Source organism: Tupaia chinensis, unplaced genomic scaffold, assembly GCF_000334495.1.
Source record: "Tupaia chinensis unplaced genomic scaffold, TupChi_1.0 Scaffold141530_1, whole genome shotgun sequence".
Lineage (NCBI taxonomy): Eukaryota > Metazoa > Chordata > Mammalia > Scandentia > Tupaiidae > Tupaia > Tupaia belangeri.
Window position 1 is genome coordinate 1,789,716 of NW_006201391.1, and position 17,543 is coordinate 1,807,258.

General features: G+C 54.0%; 1 long non-coding RNA gene across 1 annotated transcript; it reads right to left on the minus strand.

Moving 5' to 3' along the window:
• Positions 1–12,069: 12,069 nt before the first annotated feature.
• On the minus strand, positions 12,070–16,813 carry LOC114005067 (uncharacterized). The gene is made up of 3 exons (XR_003546986.1): positions 16,194–16,813; positions 14,333–15,123; positions 12,070–12,575 (listed from the first exon to the last, which is right to left on the minus strand). It is a non-coding gene; the product is annotated as an uncharacterized LOC114005067 (long non-coding RNA).
• Positions 16,814–17,543: the final 730 nt, after the last annotated feature.

The window sequence follows — 17,543 nt, forward strand, 5'->3', positions numbered from 1 at the left end:
GGGGGGTTCCCCCAGCCTGTCAGTGGGCCTGGTTATGGGAGCCACACCCTGCAGGCACCTCAGTCAGGCTAGAACCCAGGCCCCTGCTGGGCACTGGCTGAGGCTGGCCCAGGTGCGTTAATCCCTGCTGGTCATCCCACCAGGGTAAGAAGAAATGCAGAGCTAGCAGCTGGAAGGCGGGTCCGGCCAGCACCATGCCATGCTCTGCACCTGCAGTACCCACCTGCCGGGTCGTGATTTCCTTGGGTCCGATGGTGAGGATTATGTCCCGTATTTCGTGTGGTTTTACAAGAGGCAAGAGAGGGCCGAGCCTTACGGGTTAAGTAAACAAAGCAGAATCGCACCCAAGTCCTTGATCAATTTTGCCTGGTTTTTCCTTTTTTTTAAATTTTTGCTATAGGACTCATGCACTCCTCAGACAGAGATAAAGGCACGTGAGAAACCACCCCCATGGGGAATGGGCACCCCACGATCTCCTCTCCTCCGGTCTCCCCTCGGAATTGTGGGCACGCACGCACACGCACCAGCCATGATTGGAGTCAGCCGCGTGGGATCCAGTGCCTGGACCTCCACACCACCTGCCGGCCTCCGCCAAGTCTGCAGTGCACTCTGGGGTGACGTGGAGACCGTCTCTAGGTCTCTCCCACCTTGGTGGCCTCCCTCGTGTCTGCAGCCATGATGGAAGGAGCAGTGACACAGGCAGGGTGCAGACCGCCCGCGTGGCCATAAGCTCCCCTCCCCGGCCTTGTCTGCCCGGTCTCTGGGGAGCAATCACTGCCCGACGGTGGCCAGTGAACTGTGCCATTGTCGCTGGGAGCCCCTTCCCTGGGTGGCACGTCACTGGGTAGTCCTCGGTCACGGTCTTTGTAAGTGAATTTCTTCCTTTCAGAGAGCGGTAAGCACCCTCAAGAGGGTCTCACGCCGTGGTCCTTCCCCGTCTCAGGCAACCTGGATAGAGGGTACAGGGGTGCTTAGCATGTCCAGGGAGGCCTTGGGACACAAACCAAGGACCGGGCGGGTCCAGTTGTGACCCACTGTGCCATCTCCTGGCCCCTCAATCACTACTTTAAGTTACTTTGTGTATTCTTTTTTTCTTATGCCAGTGCACATGTGCTTGCCTAAGAGAGTGAGAGCGAGAGAGAGCGAGAGCGCCCCCAGCAGGGCCTGGCCGTGCTGCAATCCTTCTCCTCCAGTTCCCCATTGCATTAGATCCTGGGCACACGTGCGTGCACTCAGCATGTTTCTCAAGCTGAGACTTGCCCCTGGTCCGCCATGGGGACCCAGCTTCCTCTGCACAGTGCTCTAACTACAGCTTTGGCCCCAGTCACTGTGTTAGATCTTGTGCTGAGATCTGAATACACTTGTGTCTGTCTCCAAGAGCATGTTTTTGCAAGTCCAGTTGCAAAACACTTTACTTTTAAATTTTACCAGAGGGCATATTTAATCACCAGAGAGAGACAGAGAAAGTGAGAAAGCAGCTTCCCGTGGGGATGCCATGCTCAGTCCCGTCCCCATTCTCCCCTCAGGACTTTGGGCAGCACGCACTCATGCCCACTGCATTCTGTAAGCCTCCAGGTCTGAGGCTTGAACCATGTAGTCAGCCACGTGGGATCCAGCCGCCTCAACCATCATGCCACCAGGCTGGCCTATAAAACGCTTCTTTACTCAGCAGACACTGGCAGCACGGCTCACCAATCGCATGAACCTAAATAGTACTTTTTAAAGAGACATGAAATAAGGGGCCACAGATGGTGCAGTGGTTAAGGCACTGGACTCCCACTTGGCCGACTACGGTTCAAGTCCCAGACCCAGCGGCTTGAAAGTCATGGCAGGCATGTGTGCATGTGTGCCCAAAATACCGAGAGGAGAATAGAGGAGAAGGGGTTGTGGCATGGCCATCCTCCCAGGGGGTGATTTCTCACTTTCTCTCTGGAGATCACAAGAGCCCTTTGGCAAATCCTTAAAAAAAAAAAAGACATGTCACACATGTTGTTTATCTGACTTTAAAATGACTGTCTTGGGCAGGGACACAGCAGTTACTGAAGAGTGACTTTCTGATGACTGGGGGTTCTAGGTTTCTCACAGCAAGATCATCCCTGTCCCGTCTGTGGTCACTCCTAACAGGTCCTCACCCTGAGTATGTGACTGTCCTGGGCCGTCCCTGTCCTGTCTGTGGTCACTCCTAACAGGTCCTCATCCTGAGTATGTGACAGTCCTGGGTTGTCCCTGCCCCGTCTGTGGTCACTCCTAACAGGTCCTCATCCTGAGTATGTGACAGTCCTGGGTTGTCCCTGCCCCGTCTGTGGTCACTCCTAACAGGTCCTCATCCTGAGTATGTGACAGTCCTGGGTTGTCCCTGCCCCGTCTGTGGTCACTCCTAACAGGTCCTCATCCTGAGTATGTGACAGTCCTGGGTTGTCCCTGCCCCGTTTGTGGTCACTCCTAACAGGTCCTCACCCTGAGTATGTGACAGTCCTGGGTTGTCCCTGCCCCTCTGGCATTACCGAGCAGCTCCTACAGACCAAGCCCTTCCTTCTTGGCAGTTGCTGGAGACCTCGCCGCCCGAGCCTGTCCCTTCTACAAAGTCGTAAGCCCCTTACCTACAGATTCTTCTACCAAGGGGGTGTCGGAGACCTCACCGTCAGGGGTGGGAAGGAGTGTCTGAAGACATGGGGACAAGAGAAAGGACACCTGAGAGCCAGTAACCTAGTGGTTAAGGCAACCGTATCCCACACGGCTGACTGTGGTTCAACTCTGGGACCCAGCAGCTTGCAAACACGCCAGGCGCATGCTCATGCGTGCCCCACATCCCGGCAGGATGGGGACATGGAGGGAGACAGACGGTGGCATGACCGTGCCTCTCTAAGAGGGTGCTTTCTGTCTCCCCCTTTCTCTCTGGCAAGCTCACATGCCCTCGGGCAATTAACAGAGAGAGAGAGAGAGAGAGAGAGATCACACCCAGGTTTGTCTGGGTGAGACGGGAAAGGCTCCAGGAAGGTAGTGAAGGAAAAAGCCAGGACTCCTGGGCAGACAGGCAGGACAGAGCATTTTAGGTGCGAGTATGACCATTCACGCAGGTCAGTTTCCAGAGGGGGCATTTCTGTGGCCCCACACACTGCAACCTCTCGGTGTACAGGATGTGGTACGCTTTGACAGCTGTGCACCCCCAGGAGACCACCACAGTGAGGACGCAGGGGGACATGCTGACCTGATCAAACGCTGTCATTGCATGGTTTGGTTTTCGGTTACGAAGCAGATCCATCCACCTGCCCTTGGGTTTCAGCCCATGTGGCACTCCCAATGTCCCCGCGTCCAGGGGTCCAGCCCCATTCCCTGAGTGGGCAACCTGTTGGAGCAGCCTTGAGTGCCGAGCCCGGTGTGGCCGCACCCACAGGCCGCAGGGGTGGTGGAGGGGCAGACAGGCCTGACCATCGGGGCCGCGATGGCGTGAGCAGAGACAGGCCGGAGTGGGCGGAGCAGGGTGGTCAAGGAGTGATGGGGTCAGAGTTTTCTGTTTGCTTTTACTTGGCAGAGGGCGTGTGTGCTTGCCGGAGAGACACAGAGATATGGAGGGAGTTGGGGGGAGAAGAGAAAGAGTGAGCACCCCCAGTGGGGCAGGGGCAGGGTCACACCACAGTCCCTTCTCCATTTCCCCGTCCTGTGGGGATTTGGGGTGTGCATACACATAGGCCTGGCATGTTTTTCATGCCACTGGGTCCAGGATTGAAACTGGTTGGCCGTGTGGGATCCAGTTTTCTTAAATAGCAGGCTCTGGAGCTGATGTGAAAAATCACTCTTGGAAAGTGTGGGGCCAGCAGGGTGGTGGTTAGGGTGCTGGATCCCCACATGGACAGCTGTGGTTCAAGTCCTAGACCCGGTGGCTTGAAAATCACAACAAATAAATAGATCTTTAAAAAAATAATCATGAGGAATGATGAAGCCTGACTTGGGCAGTGGCGGGAGGGAGGTTTGGGAAGAGTGGAGGGGAGGACAAAGCACTTGGAGTCTAGGAAGCAGAATTTATGGGGCTGGGCTGCTCTGGCTGGCATGGAGTTTACTGAGAGAGAAGGGAATGCATGCCCCGCAGGTGTACCACTGGCCAGCCGACTGGTTTACCAACACGTGAAGTAAGCATGCGAGGCGGCTCGCGACGTCAGGCTGGGAAACGCTGGGGGAGTGTCTGTGGGACACACAGTGGAGAGGCCTGCTGTCGGGCCTGAGCATCGCCAGCGTTTGGGTGACCCTTCGCTTAAGAAACTTAGTTCAGGGGCCAGCAGGTGGCATGAGGACTAAAGCGTTAGATTCCACATGACCGACCACAGTTCAAGTCCCATACCTGGAAGCTTGAAAATCACTGTGTGTGTGTGTGTGTGTGTGTGTGTGTGTGTGTGCACGAGCATGCGCACACTGAAAATCCTACGAGGAGAATGAAGAATCCTGGTGTGGCCGTCCCCCGGGGTGATTTCTCGCTTTCCCTCTCACTGTCCCTCTTCGGGGAGCATATACGCCCTATGGGAAAAATCTAGAAAATAAAACAAAATAGGAACATGATGCCTTCCAGCTTGCAGGTGGCAGTGCCAGGATGCCAAGGCAAGCCCTGGCACTGTCTGGGAGGCCCTGTCTGATCCTTAGGCCAGGCTGGGCCCTCCAGAACTGAATTCCAATAGTACTAGGTACTGTTCTCCAGCGTGGGCCAGCCGCCGCGTCCCAGCTGTGATGCGAGGCCTGCCAGGTGGCAGCCGTGTGGCCAGACATGGGTCCGGACTGCCCGCCGCCCTGAGAACGTGTGGGGCAGGTACTTGGGCACCCAGGAGGCTGAGGGTGACCAGAATATGAGGCCAGAGTCTGGGAGGCTGTGGCCTGCCCGGAGCCTGCAGCGCTGGGCTGCTGGGGAAAGGAGCCCACGGTGAGGCAGGCCCTGCTGGGGGCGTCGCACTCTGGTGACATGTTATAACGGAAGAAAACGGTCATCTCATGTCGCGGTGACTACGCTCCACGGCATCCCTTCCCCATAAGGGGGCTCGAGGCTGGAAGCAAGGTTCATTCGTGCCGTGTGCTCGGCCCCAGCGCACCCCGGCACCTGGTAGAAGCTCAGTCCACGTGAGGCTGCCCGGCAGTGGGCAGTCCGTGCCGATTGCAGGAGCCGATCCTACACGGCTGACAGCGCGTCAGACCTCACGCGAGCGCGTGACCCCACGCACGTGACCCCCACGTGAGCCCGCGACCCCACGTGAGCATGTGCACCCACCCGGAAACCTGAGGGTGGAGAGAGCAGGAACGGGGTTGAGGTATGATCACACCATTGGGTGGCACCTTCTCTTTCTCTCTTTCTTTCTCTGGTGAGCACATGTACCCTCTGGCAATTAAAAAGAAAAAGAAAATGCATGTTATGAAAAAATACGAATTTCAATATTTTACATAAAAATAAACTCATGCTTTAGGCCCATTTTTCTACAGACCTCTTTTTTTTTTTCCTGAGGTTTCTGCCATAGAGCACGTGCACTCGTGGGAGAGACAGAGAGAGGGGAAGCGAGAAATCGCCCCTGGGGAAATGGCCACACCTCACTCTCTTCTCCTCCATTCTCCTCTCAGGATTTTGTGCAGGCACACACATATGCCTGGCATGATTTTCAAGCTACCAGGTCAGGGATTTGAACCGCGGTTGACCACATGGGAGCCCAGCTCCTTAACCACAATGCCATTCGTGCTGGCCTGTCTGCAAACTTTACACCCCCTGGCACTTTGACACTTGTCAGTTGAATGCCACCCACCTGTCCCCGTGACCAGAAGACCCTCAAGGAGGGTCATGCACAGGGACACTACAGTGCACCAGCAGACAGCACAGCCCCGAGGACAGGTGGCCCCGGCGGGTAAGGAGAGCAGGTGCTAAGGAGCTCACGTCAGCCAGGCCGAAGGTTTGGGAAGGAAGAACGTTCCAGACTCGGGCATAACACACTCTGGGCACAAGAGGGTGCAGGGGTGAGTGTGACCAGAGTGCAAGGCTGGGATTTGGGAGGGAGAGGACTGGCAGGAGGAACAGCAAGGAGTCCCTGGGACCACTGAAGGCTTGTAGTTTTTTTGTTTTGTTTTGTTTTTTGTTTTTTTTCTGGAGAGGTTTTTGCTATAGGGCGCGTGCGCTCGCCAGACAGACAGAGAGAGGCAGAGAGACAGAAAGTGAGAAATCACCCCCCAGGGGGGGATGGTCACACCACAACCCCTTCTCCTCCATTCTCCTCTCGGGATCTTGGGCACACACACACGCGCCCGGTGTGAGTTTTAAGCCACCGGGTCCGGGACGCGAACAGCGGTCAACTACATGGGAGTCCAGCGACATAGCCATTACGCTAACTGCTGGTTCCCAAGGTTTGTAGTTTTATGGCCAGGAGTTGGGACCCAGTTCTTTGTTCTTTTTTTCCCTGATTGCCAGAGGTTGTGTGCTCTTACCAGAGACAGAGAGATACACAGATGGAGAGACACAGGGAGAAGAGAAAGCATCCCTCTCCCCATAGGGTATGGCCACGCTGCAATCCCTTCTCTAGATTTTGGGTATGCACGTACATGTGCCTGCTCTGTTTTTTTTTTTTTTTTTTTTTAATTTTTTTTTTTTTTTAATTTATTCACTTAACATTATTTCAACAAAGAATTTTCCATCCAAAATACACTGTATATTGGCTCAATCAAGCACATCAACATACATGTTATCAGCCAATAACTTTCCAATTCTTATGTCTTGTATACTTTGTTTTTCTGTTTTGCCATCCTTGATTCCCTATCCCTCACCCTCTGCCGTGTCCCACCCTCCTCCCACACTGTCTCTGGTATCCATGGTTGCTTTCTATACCTTTCCCTCCATTTAATTGATTTGCTAATGAACTTAATTAGTCTAAATATATCCAGTAGCTAGCACAGCTGACACATACCTAGACATGAACCCAAGTCTGACTTTAGGCATAGACCCCAGTGAGTAGAATGAACATGCTATAACATATTATAAAGTAGCACCCGGCTGGGGCTATATAGCTTACTGCAGTCATCATATATGCATTTTTTTTTTTTAATTTCGATCTGGAAGATCGAACCTGCTCTGTTTTTCAAGCTTCTGGATTCATACCTCGGCCGACCATATGGGATCCAGGCTCCCGTAACCACTAGGCTGTGGGGCCAGCTCAGGACTGACTTCTTTGTGAAACGGGAATCTAGGAGAGGTTCAGGTGAGATGGCGATATGATCCAACTACATTTTTAGGAAGAAATCTCTGAGGATGGAGAGGTTGTGAACCCTGGCACCAGCAGACCGGTTTCTGGCGAGTGCCCGGGCCATTCCTCCAGGGCCATCCAGAGACCACAGCTGGAGGACCGGGAGTGCAGCAGAAGCTGCAGGTCATGCAGGCTGGTGCAGAGTGCCTTAGGGAGCCGGGATGGCGAGTTACAGACTGCAGGCGACCAGCCAGAGCAGTTTTCAGAATCTTTTTTGAAGGGATCAGATACTCAGGGCCTCAGAGATCCAGGGCATCGGAGATTAAAAAACAAACATGAAGCTCTGCAGTCCTGCCTAGAGCCTGCTGGGCCAGAGGGTGTGGAGCCCGGCGGAGCGTGCAGCACACAGACCCTGCCTTACCCTGGAGGCGGTCTGGTCAGCGCGGTGGCCTGCTGACCTTTTGAAGGTAACGCGCGTGTGCTTGTGGCCATCGGGAGGTTGTGGTAGGAGTCCATTGGAGAAGTTAAGGCCTTTTTTTGTTAATTTTTTTTTAAGTTATCGTTGATGAACTTAATAGTGTATTTCAGAAGTACATCGTGGCCAGTAATGAGTAAGCAAGTGCTAGACAGGAAAGATGTAAATATTGATAGGCATCTGGCACAACAGCAAGCCTTGCAAGTCTCCTGCTTGGGTTTTATTCACCCTTTAAGATCTGCGCAAACAAACCTGAACAGACTGTGGACTCTAAGAATAACATTTTTCTATGGACATATATGGGCAGATAAACAAAACCCCAAAGGAGAAAAATACTCGTATTAAAATAAAAATAAAGATTCCCCCATGACTCTGTCCTCTTCTGCTCACTGGGGTTTCTTTATTTCACTTGGAGTTAAATGTAGTTTGGCTTCCAAGGAGATGCTGATTAAGAGTTGAATAAAATGGGGGCCAGTCGGTGACGTGGTGGTTAAGGCACTAGACTTCCACGTGGTCAACTACAGTTCGAGTCCCAGACCTGGTGGCTTGAAAATCACACCAGACGCGTGTGTGCATGCCCAAAATCCCAAGAGGAGAATGGAAAAGAAGGGATTGTGGGGTGGTCATTACCCCAGGAGTCGATTTCTCACTTTCCCTCTCTGTCTCTCTCCAGCAAGTGCATGCACTCTGTAGCAAAAACCTACAAGAAAAGAAAAAAAGAGTCGAACAAAAAGGATGTATTCGTGTCTGTCTGTCTGTCTGGCCTTGGATGCCTAGCCACAGCAGTAGATCTGAGTGCGTGCCTAGGGTGAAGGGTGCGGGGAACAGCGCCACCCCCCACCCACCGTGCAGGACCCTGGACTTTGCTCACTGGTCGCTGACAATGCCAGGCCCACAGCCTCGTCCCCTCCTGAGCTCTCCCTGGCTTTCAGGAACGGGGTGTGTGCACTGCAGGCTCCAGCTCTTGCGGTGGGGCTTGCTGTGGGCTTCTGTCCAAGCTGTGTCAGTACCCCAGCCAAAGGCGCTGGAGCCCATGAGGGCACCCATGGCTTCTCCGTGAGAAAGGCATGTGCGGTTTGCGTGTGATCGTCCTCACGTGTGACCTGGAGGACAGACAGGGGCGTGGATGGGGGTGACTGCCCCATGCCGGGTCCTTGGGAACTGTCCGTGCTCGGATCCTGGAGAGTTCCAAGATGCTGTGTGGGCTGGGTACAAGCCCTGCACTCTCCCTTTGCAGGGTCTGCAGTAAGGAGGTCCTGTCCAGGGCCAGCAGCTGGAGCAATGGTTAAGGCGCTGGGCTCCCACAGGGTTAACTGCGGTTCAGGTCCCGGACCTGGCGGCTTGAAAACCACTCCAAGGGCATGTGTGTGCATGCATAAGATCCCAGGAGGAGGATGGAAGAGAAAAGATTGCAATGTGGCCACCCCCCTGGGGGTGATTTCTCACTGTCTCTCTTGCTGTCTCTTTCTCTCTCTGATGAGCAAAAAGCTTAAAACAATTTTTTTTAATTAAAAAAAATTAGCAGGTTCTGTCCTCGAGAACCAGTTCCCAGGAATGTCCCTGGCTGGTGGAGCCTGCTGGCACGGTGCGCCTGTGTCAGGGCTGAGCTGCGTGTGACAAGGGGTGCAGTGCCTCGGCACAGTCCGGCAGCTTTTTCTGTTTATTCGTAGCTCGCCTCGACCGGGGGAAACCTGAACAGTTCCTCTCACAAACCTTTTATCTAAAAAAGCAGTTACTGGAGATGCAGCAGGGAGGGACTCAGTCATTTGAACGAAGGTCCTCGTTTGGCTGGGCTTCCCCGAAGGCTCTGTATCTGTCTGTCCAATGAGGCCTGGCCAGCCTGGGCTGCCTGGGGCGACAGGCAGCGTGGCATCCGGAGGTGGTGGAGAGCGGGCCGGCACGGTCGCTGCGTGTTCACGGAGGCCCTGTCTCCTCAGTACTCTGTACCGGCAAAATGAAGGCATCCAGGTGTACAGGGAGAGGCCAGCAGATGGCATGCAGTTAGGCCACTGGATTCCCCCACGGCCGACCACAGTTCGAGTCTTGGACACGGCGGCTGGAAAATCACATCAGGGTACATGTGCGTGCCTGTGCGTGTGGGCCAGAATCGCAAGAGGAGAAAGGACTGTGGTGTCGCTATCCCTCCCGACACGCGTGTGCATGTATGTGTGTGTGTGCGCACGTGTGTGTGTGATTTATCTCTCTCTGCTCAGAGAGCACATGCATCCTATGGCAAAACCTTAGTAAAAAATTTTTAAAATAAAAAATTTTAAGAAGGTAGCTAAGGGCAGCCTCGCATTGAGAAGAGACCAAAGGGTGACTCTTGAGAGATGCCGCCCTGGGGCTCCGGCATGCGGATGGGGAGGGCATGTCCGTGCTATGGGTACAACCCGCTGCCCCTGCACCGCAGGGGCTCCCGCAGGAACCCGGGCCGCCCACTGTCAGGCAGCAATTTCCGACTCCCACACACTCCCGGGGCATAGCCGGGTCCCAGGGAAGTCGGGCTGCGGGCTGGGAGCCTTCCCAGTGAACCCCACTTCTCTCTGTCCCACTCCCGGAAGCGGCCCCCCCAGAGGAGGCCTGGCTCTGGGTCCCCGCCCCGGGCACAGGACTCAGTGCCACCGCTGCCAAATAAGTACCTGCGAGTGCGAGGGGCCTTGAGCGCAGGCCAGTTTGTATCTCCAAAACATCTTTCGTAAACTTGAGCATTTTAGCTATTGCAGACTGATCCCGGGAAGCCAGGGAGTTCCTGTTGCGGGGAGTGCTCATCAGCATTTTTACAGGCTCTTAAAGTAGTCTCGGCTCTCTAACTGTTAAGACCAGCCACAATCGGTCCTGCCACTCGACTGTCAGCGCGCAGAGAATCTCCTAATACTTCCCAGAGAGGGGCTGGGAGAGATGCCGGAGCAGGACCAGGAGACCTGACTGCAGAGACCCTGTGGGGCCAGACCCGGGTGGACCGGGCATGAGAGCCGCCCTCCCAGACAGACGTGGGTGTCCTGTCACCTCAGGCTGAGCAGCTCTGAACGCTGGGACCCCTCCATTAGCTGGGGGACTTTGAGGAGGGAAGAGGGGTTTAGTGAGGTTGGTGAGGACTGAGCAGCGTCTTTGCCTTTTCATCCCATTCTCCTGCTCTGGGTGAATTATTATTATTATTATTTTTGGAGAGGTTTCTGCTATAGGGCGCATGCGCTCGCCAGAAAGACAGAGATAGAAAACGAGAAATCACCCCCTGGGGGGATGGCCACGCAGCAATCCCTTCTCCTGCATTCTCCTCTCTGGATCTTGGGCACGCACGCACATACGCCCAGCGTGAGTTTAAGCCACCGGGTCCGGGACTCAAACTGTAGTTGGCTACATGGGAGTCCAGTGACATAGCCATTTGGCTAGTAACTGCTGGTCCTTCTGGGTCAATTTTTAATAAGGCTTCTAAAAAGAACGATTTATATATCATTTTAAAAATGTATTAATTTCAGGTTTTTGCCATAGGGCACATGCCCTCGCTGGAGACAGAGAGAGGAAAAGTGCGAATCACCCCCTGGGGGGATGGCCACCTGCAATTCCTTGTCGCCCATTCTCCTGGGATGTCGGTCTGCAACCCAAACCTCAGTCCATCAGTGGGAGTCCGGCGCCTTCACCACCACGCCACCTGCTGGCCCCAGGAGAGCGGCTTTTCGGTCAGCTGGGACTGTCCCGTGGTAGGGTAAAGGGCGGGAGGCCGAGGAGCACCACAACAGCAGTGATTACAGCGGAGAGCCATCAAGGCGCTTTCCGAGGAGAGGTTTGGGAAACGGTCCGTTAGAACCGCTCGGAAACGGTCCGTGAGAACCTCTCTGGCAGGCTTATCTGCGGTTGGTTCCTTGCTCAAGGCCTCAGGCCCCCAGGGCCCCCAGTTGGAGGGGTCTGTCTGTCTTGGTAACAGAGTGTATCGCGTTAGCTTCCTACAGGCGTTCACCTCCGTAGAAGGTGGGGTTGAGGTGGCCAGCAGACGTGATTCACGAGCCTGTTCACTGTTACCCGGGGAGGGCCCGGAGTCCACCCTTACTGCTTCCTTTAGGGAAACCGTGCCCGCCAAAGAAGTATAAAGGCCACAGAAAACACGGTGCATGTTTGTATCTGCTGCTGGATGGAATACACGGAGTGTGACATTGTGCCTCTGTGCATCTAGCCCTCAGGTGTTAGGGTTTTCTGAAGGAGAACTGAAAATCAGGCCGGCACGGGTACGCGCATGCCCAAAATCCTAGGAGGAGAATGGGGGAAAAGGGATTGTGGCGTGGGCATCTCTCCAGGGGGCCGATTTCTCACTTTCCCTCTCACCGTCTCTCTCGTGAGCTTACGCATCCTGTGACAAAAACCTAAAACAGTAGGTCAACGGGAAAGTTATAACACATTTTTAAATGTATTTCCATGCAAAAATGTGTACAACTGTCCCAATGATCCAGTAAGATTAAATAATAATAATAATAATAATGATAAAGTCAGATGGGCAAAATGGAACCACAAGGCACTGGACTCGCCGCATACATGCAGCGCACCATGCTGAAAAGTGGTGGTGGTTAATCCGTGTTTCGGGGATTTCGTTTTGCTGTTTTGATTAGTCTGTTTTTGACCAAAGGTATTTTAGGCACTTAAGGAAAGGACCTGCAGAGCACTACTCAGCCTGGTGTCTTATTTGAAATGTCTGCTGACTGTCAACTCTCGGAGCTGAGCAGTCTAATCCTCGGTCGTTCCCGAATGCGTTAGGAATCGGTAATCATCCCCCGTTGCTGGGTGTTTGCATCCCTCACTGCCCAGCCAGGATGAGAGGATGAGCCGCCCCTCTGTGCTGCAAAGGCAGGGTGAGAGCTCAGCTCCATCGACGCCCCTTCAGTGGACACTCGGTGCAGGCGACGCCGATGAAGGCCCTGCGCGTGTGGAGAAGACACGTCCCTTGGTCATGCACATTTTGAAATGAGGATTCCGAGAGACTAATAAAAAGGGTGAACTTTCACATCTCCATCATGCGCGGCCCTGAGACGAGCAGCAGGAGTGTTGTGAATGTCTGCTCGGGGCTGAGGGCAGGGTCAGTGCGTATAAACAGGGGGGCGGGGAGCTGGCAAGGTCGGGCATGACCTCGTGCCCTCTGAAGCCTGGGAAGCCCGAGCGGAGGCTCCCGGCGGCAGCGCATGTGTGGACGCGGAGCGAAATCTCGCCTCTGCACACAGAGCGGGGTTAGAGGTTAATGAATGAGGGCTCGGCCGCACTCGGGCTCCCGTTGGATGGTGGTTTTATAAATAAGGGCTGAGATGGGGTCAGAATAGGACCTGCGTTTTGTTTCCAAACTCTCTAAGTCTTTTTGAAGTGGTGTTCAAAGAGGACATCCTTCCACCAGGGGAGGGAGCGGGGGCTCTTGTGCAGCCTGGGCTGGACGACTGCTCCTGGCTGGGTCGCCTAAAAGCAGGACCGAATGCAAAACAAAGGTGGGGGCGGTCCTTGCTCCCCTATTCTTCTCTAGTAATCCCTTAAAAAATAATTGCAGACCCAAACCTCTGGCCTCCAGCACATTTTCCACTTGATTAGAGGCCTTTGTGAGGTAGGAAAGGGACCTGCAGACTTGGACACTGTGCTGGGGCCTGAAATGCCCAGCTGGGATTTTTTTCCATCAAAAGGGGATTTTAGTAAAACCATTATCAGGGGCTTAAAGGAGAAAAGCTGTTGAGCTGCAAGTGAGGGGTAGATTAGCATTAGCGGGCTTGTTTTGGGCACCAGCGGAAGGGGAAGGGGGGAAGGTTCTGGCAGCCCTTGCACACAAGTTCCTTAGTTTCTCTGCAGGTTCCTGGCAGGTGCAGCCACAGGAGTGACCGCAGGAGCGGGGCCTAGAGTTGAGTGGGAGGGAGGGTCGTCAGGCACCGCCGGCTACCTGCTGGCTACCTGCTCGGTGGGGCACAGGGGCATGGGGTTCACCTCACTCCAGGTTAGGTGCATTGAGTCACTGGGAGCCCCCCACCTCTCGAGGCCCCCACAGCTGGCAGTGGAGCTGAGAAGTAGCCATGCTGGCTTCCTTGAAAGGGCAAATGGACACCTTTGTGGGGCAAGCAGAGGAAGGGCTGGGAGGCAGCAGCACTGGCCATCCGGCGCCCTGTACAGACGCAGGCCGAGTGTGTATGCAGACGGGCTATGCGAGCCCTCTGGGTGAGGTTTGGGAAAGTCACCTAACGTGGAAATGCCTGTTGTCTTGGGCTGACCACGCCCTCATGGCCTTGCAGTTTGAGTCCCAGACCCGGCAGCTTAAAAATCATGCTGCATACATATGTGTGCATGCCCAAAATCCCAAGAGGAGAATGGAGGAGAAGGGATTACAGTGTGGCCATCTCCCCTGAGGGGGCGATTTCTCGCTTCTCCTTTCTCTCTGTCTCTCTCCAATGACATACATGCCTTATAGCAAACTAAATAAAGAGAAAACAAACAAAAAACCACGGGGGGACAGGGGCAGCTCTGCGTGTGTGCTGTCTGCTGTGAATCCAGCTGGAGGGGCCCGCTGTGGGCCCGGGGTGTCTGCACTGCAGTGCTGCTGCTGTTGCCCGAGTGCAGCCCCAGGCCCGGCCGCTGGCCAGCCCGAGGCCACATTAGCAGGGATTTCTGTCTCTGGTCCAATTTAACCAACCACAGGAGACTCACTTACCTTCTCGAAACTGAAAGTTAGTCCAGGAAAGCTGTTCGCCAAGCTGCAAATCAAAGATCACCTTCGTCACCCTGAGGCCCCTTAGGAACTGCCTTTTCCGAGTTCTCACTTTCGAGCCCCCTCCTTCATTTCCCGTGGCGCATTTCCACCCGCTGGCCGCTCGGCTGCCGCGTCCTCTCCAGGACTTTGTGTGTTCTTCGCTCGCCACTTTCCTTCACTGGGTCGTTCTCCCTGGTCTCTGCTTGCTGGCTGTGGTCACTGCAGTGGCGGATTCCCGCTGTGGCTTCCACAGAGCGGCCCAGGGAGATGTCCAGGTCAGTGGTGCCAGGACAGGTGACCCGCTTCCGGCGAGGCCCTGCATTTTGGAAACTTGCCCTTTCTCTTTTTCTTTTTTAATCATCTATCCAAAAATGACCCTTGTGTCACCAAGCCAATAGGCCAGGACTCATCAGCTGATGCAGCATGGCTGACGTACCACTGGGCGTGGCCACCGTCCACCCTTCCACTGCACATCTGTGCCCGTGCCCTTCAAGCCCACGCTTTGTTCTCAGAGGCTGAGGACGCTGAGGCCCTCCTACCCGCAGCCTGCCGCGAACCATGGCGTGTTATGGAATCTGGCGCGTCAGCTCAGGTGTGGCGTGCTGTCTGCGCGTGTACTTTCTGCTGCCGTTACCCGATGTCTGTTCTCCACAGGGAAACTTAGGGGACGCAGCCAACCTTGCTGCTTTCTCGGGGCACTTGGCATTTTCAGTTTCATAGAATTCCTTCAGATTTCATGACGATAGCTTCATCTAAACAATAAAAACACTTTTTTTAGGATTTTTTTTTTTTTTTGCATAAGGCGTGTGTGCTCAGTGGAGAGAGGCAGAGACAGAGGGAGGGAAAGTGAGAAATCATCCCCCCAGAAGGGACGGCCACACCACAGTCCCTTTTCCTAAATTCTCCTCTTGAGATTCTGAGCACACATGTATACGTGCTGGCATGCTTTGCAAGCTGCCAGGTCTGGGACTCGAAGTCCCATGTTGGCCATGACATAAATGCATCATGACGTTTCTGACAACCCAAGGAGTCCAGTGCCTTAACCACCATGCCACCAGCCTGCCCCAAAGATACTTCTTTTAATAATTAAAAATAAAGATAGGCCTAAAAATTATAAAATATTTTTATTAATTTTCTATCACTGACAATATCTATTTTCCTTCTGTAATAACCAAAGCCAGACCATTTTCTCTGGCTGTTAAAACTGCTATCTCTGGGGACCAGCAGGTGGCGTCGTGGTTAAGGCTCTTGGACTCCCACATGGCTGGCTGCGGTTTGGGTCCCGGACCTGGCAGCTTCCTTTCTTCCTTTCCCTCTCCCTCTCTCTCTCTCTCACTCTGTCCCTCTCTGGTGAGATTTTAATTAATTAATTAATTAATTAATTTTTTAAAAACCTGCTCTATGGGTGCTGGCAGGTGGCGTGGTGCTGGGGCAGGACTCCCATGGGTGACCATGGTTAGAGTTCTGACCTTGGCAGCTTGTTTCCTCACTTGCCCTCTCTGTCTCTCTCTGGTGAGTGCACATGCCCTGTAGCAATTAAAAAAAAAAAACTAATGATAAATAAGATTAAATAAATACTTCTTTAAAAAATAAAACAAAAACTGCTATCTCCGTGTCTGCCTGTGAACTTTGACCACACTTGTTCTCCCGAACTTCCCAAATATGGCAGTCCGACAAAGATCTGGAGGAAATGGTCTTTGAGAAGAACTGGGCTTTTTGGTTTGCTCGGTTTTACAGGAGAATTAGCGGTCGACTCTGACTCACACAGCCAGGGAGCTGCTGGGTGAATCGGGGCACCCGGGGGGGAGGTCCTGAACCTTACCTTGCTCCAAAAACGCTGCTAGGACCAGCTTCATCGGTCTTCAAAATTCTGTGTCATCTTTTCTGGGAAATGAGATTCTTCTTTGTCAAGCCTTCTACCGGGGAAACTTCCAGGGGGGTGGCGGGAAGGTGGGGGTGACCAGAGCTCTGCAGCCCAGCAGTGGGAGCCAGCCTCCACCTGACGGGCAATGCTGCCGCCTGCTGACCAAACGCAGGCCGGCGGCTTCGGGGAGCCGTGTCCCCTCCGCCTCGCCACAGCGACAACCCAGACGGGCAGCTCTGCGCTCTTATTGTCCTGCTGCTGCTGCATGGCAAACTCGTTTCGTAAACTTGGGGTACAGAAAAACGCAAGGTCGGGCTCCCGGCCACCCCCACTCCCCGCCCGGGCGTGACTCGGAGCCCTCGATGATGGGCGCTGTTGGGGGGATGGAGGTCAGAGAACAGGCCGGAGGCTGGCTTTCTGCCCTGGCCCGCACAGCTGTGCCTACAGCAGCAGCATCGGGGCAGTTGCTGTGCCGAGCTTCCTGTCAAGTTTGCAGCTCCTCTCGTGAGTCCACTGAAAATTAAGACCCTTCTGTGTGGGGAGCAGGCAGGACAGCTGCCTTCCTGCAGCCCTGCTGTTCTGACTGTGGCCATTTGACTCCCAGCACAATGGCAGGGCATCTGTCTCCGGTACGCAGCCGCGGGCAGGGCTGGAGGCGCTGTCATCTGTCTGCTCCAGCCTCCCGGACCCTAAAGGCCTTCTCTGCCCCTAGCTGCCCTCCATGAGCCTGCTTGGTTCGGGTCACGAGCCCAGCCGCTCTGAGCGTCCACGGATCCCTGGCAGGCCGGCTGACTTTGTGCTCCTGCGATAAGCAGGGAAGCTGGCCTCATCTCTTCCTGTTAGAGTTGGCTTAACACACACTAGGTCTCGGAGAGGCAGACATACACCTTTTTGTGGTAGTTCACAGCAGTAGGATTTCTTTTAAAGAATTATTTTTATTTACTTATTTATTTTTTAAAAGATTCATGTAATTTTATTTATTACTATTATTTTTTGTCTATTTTTTTGAGAGATTTTCGCTATAGGGCGCGTGCGCTCGCCAGACAGACAGAGAGAGACATAGAGACAGAAAGCGAGAAATCACCCCCCAGGGGGGATGGTCACGCCGCAATCCCTTCTCCTCCATTCTCCTCTCGGGATCTTGGGCACGCACGCACACGCGCCTGGCGTGAGTTTTAAGCCACCGGGTCCGGGACGCGAACCGCGGTCGACTACGTGGGAGTCCAGCGACATAGCCATTACACTAACTACTGGTTCCCTTACCATTATTTTTTCAATTCGACGAGAGAGAGAGAAAGTGAGAAAGCA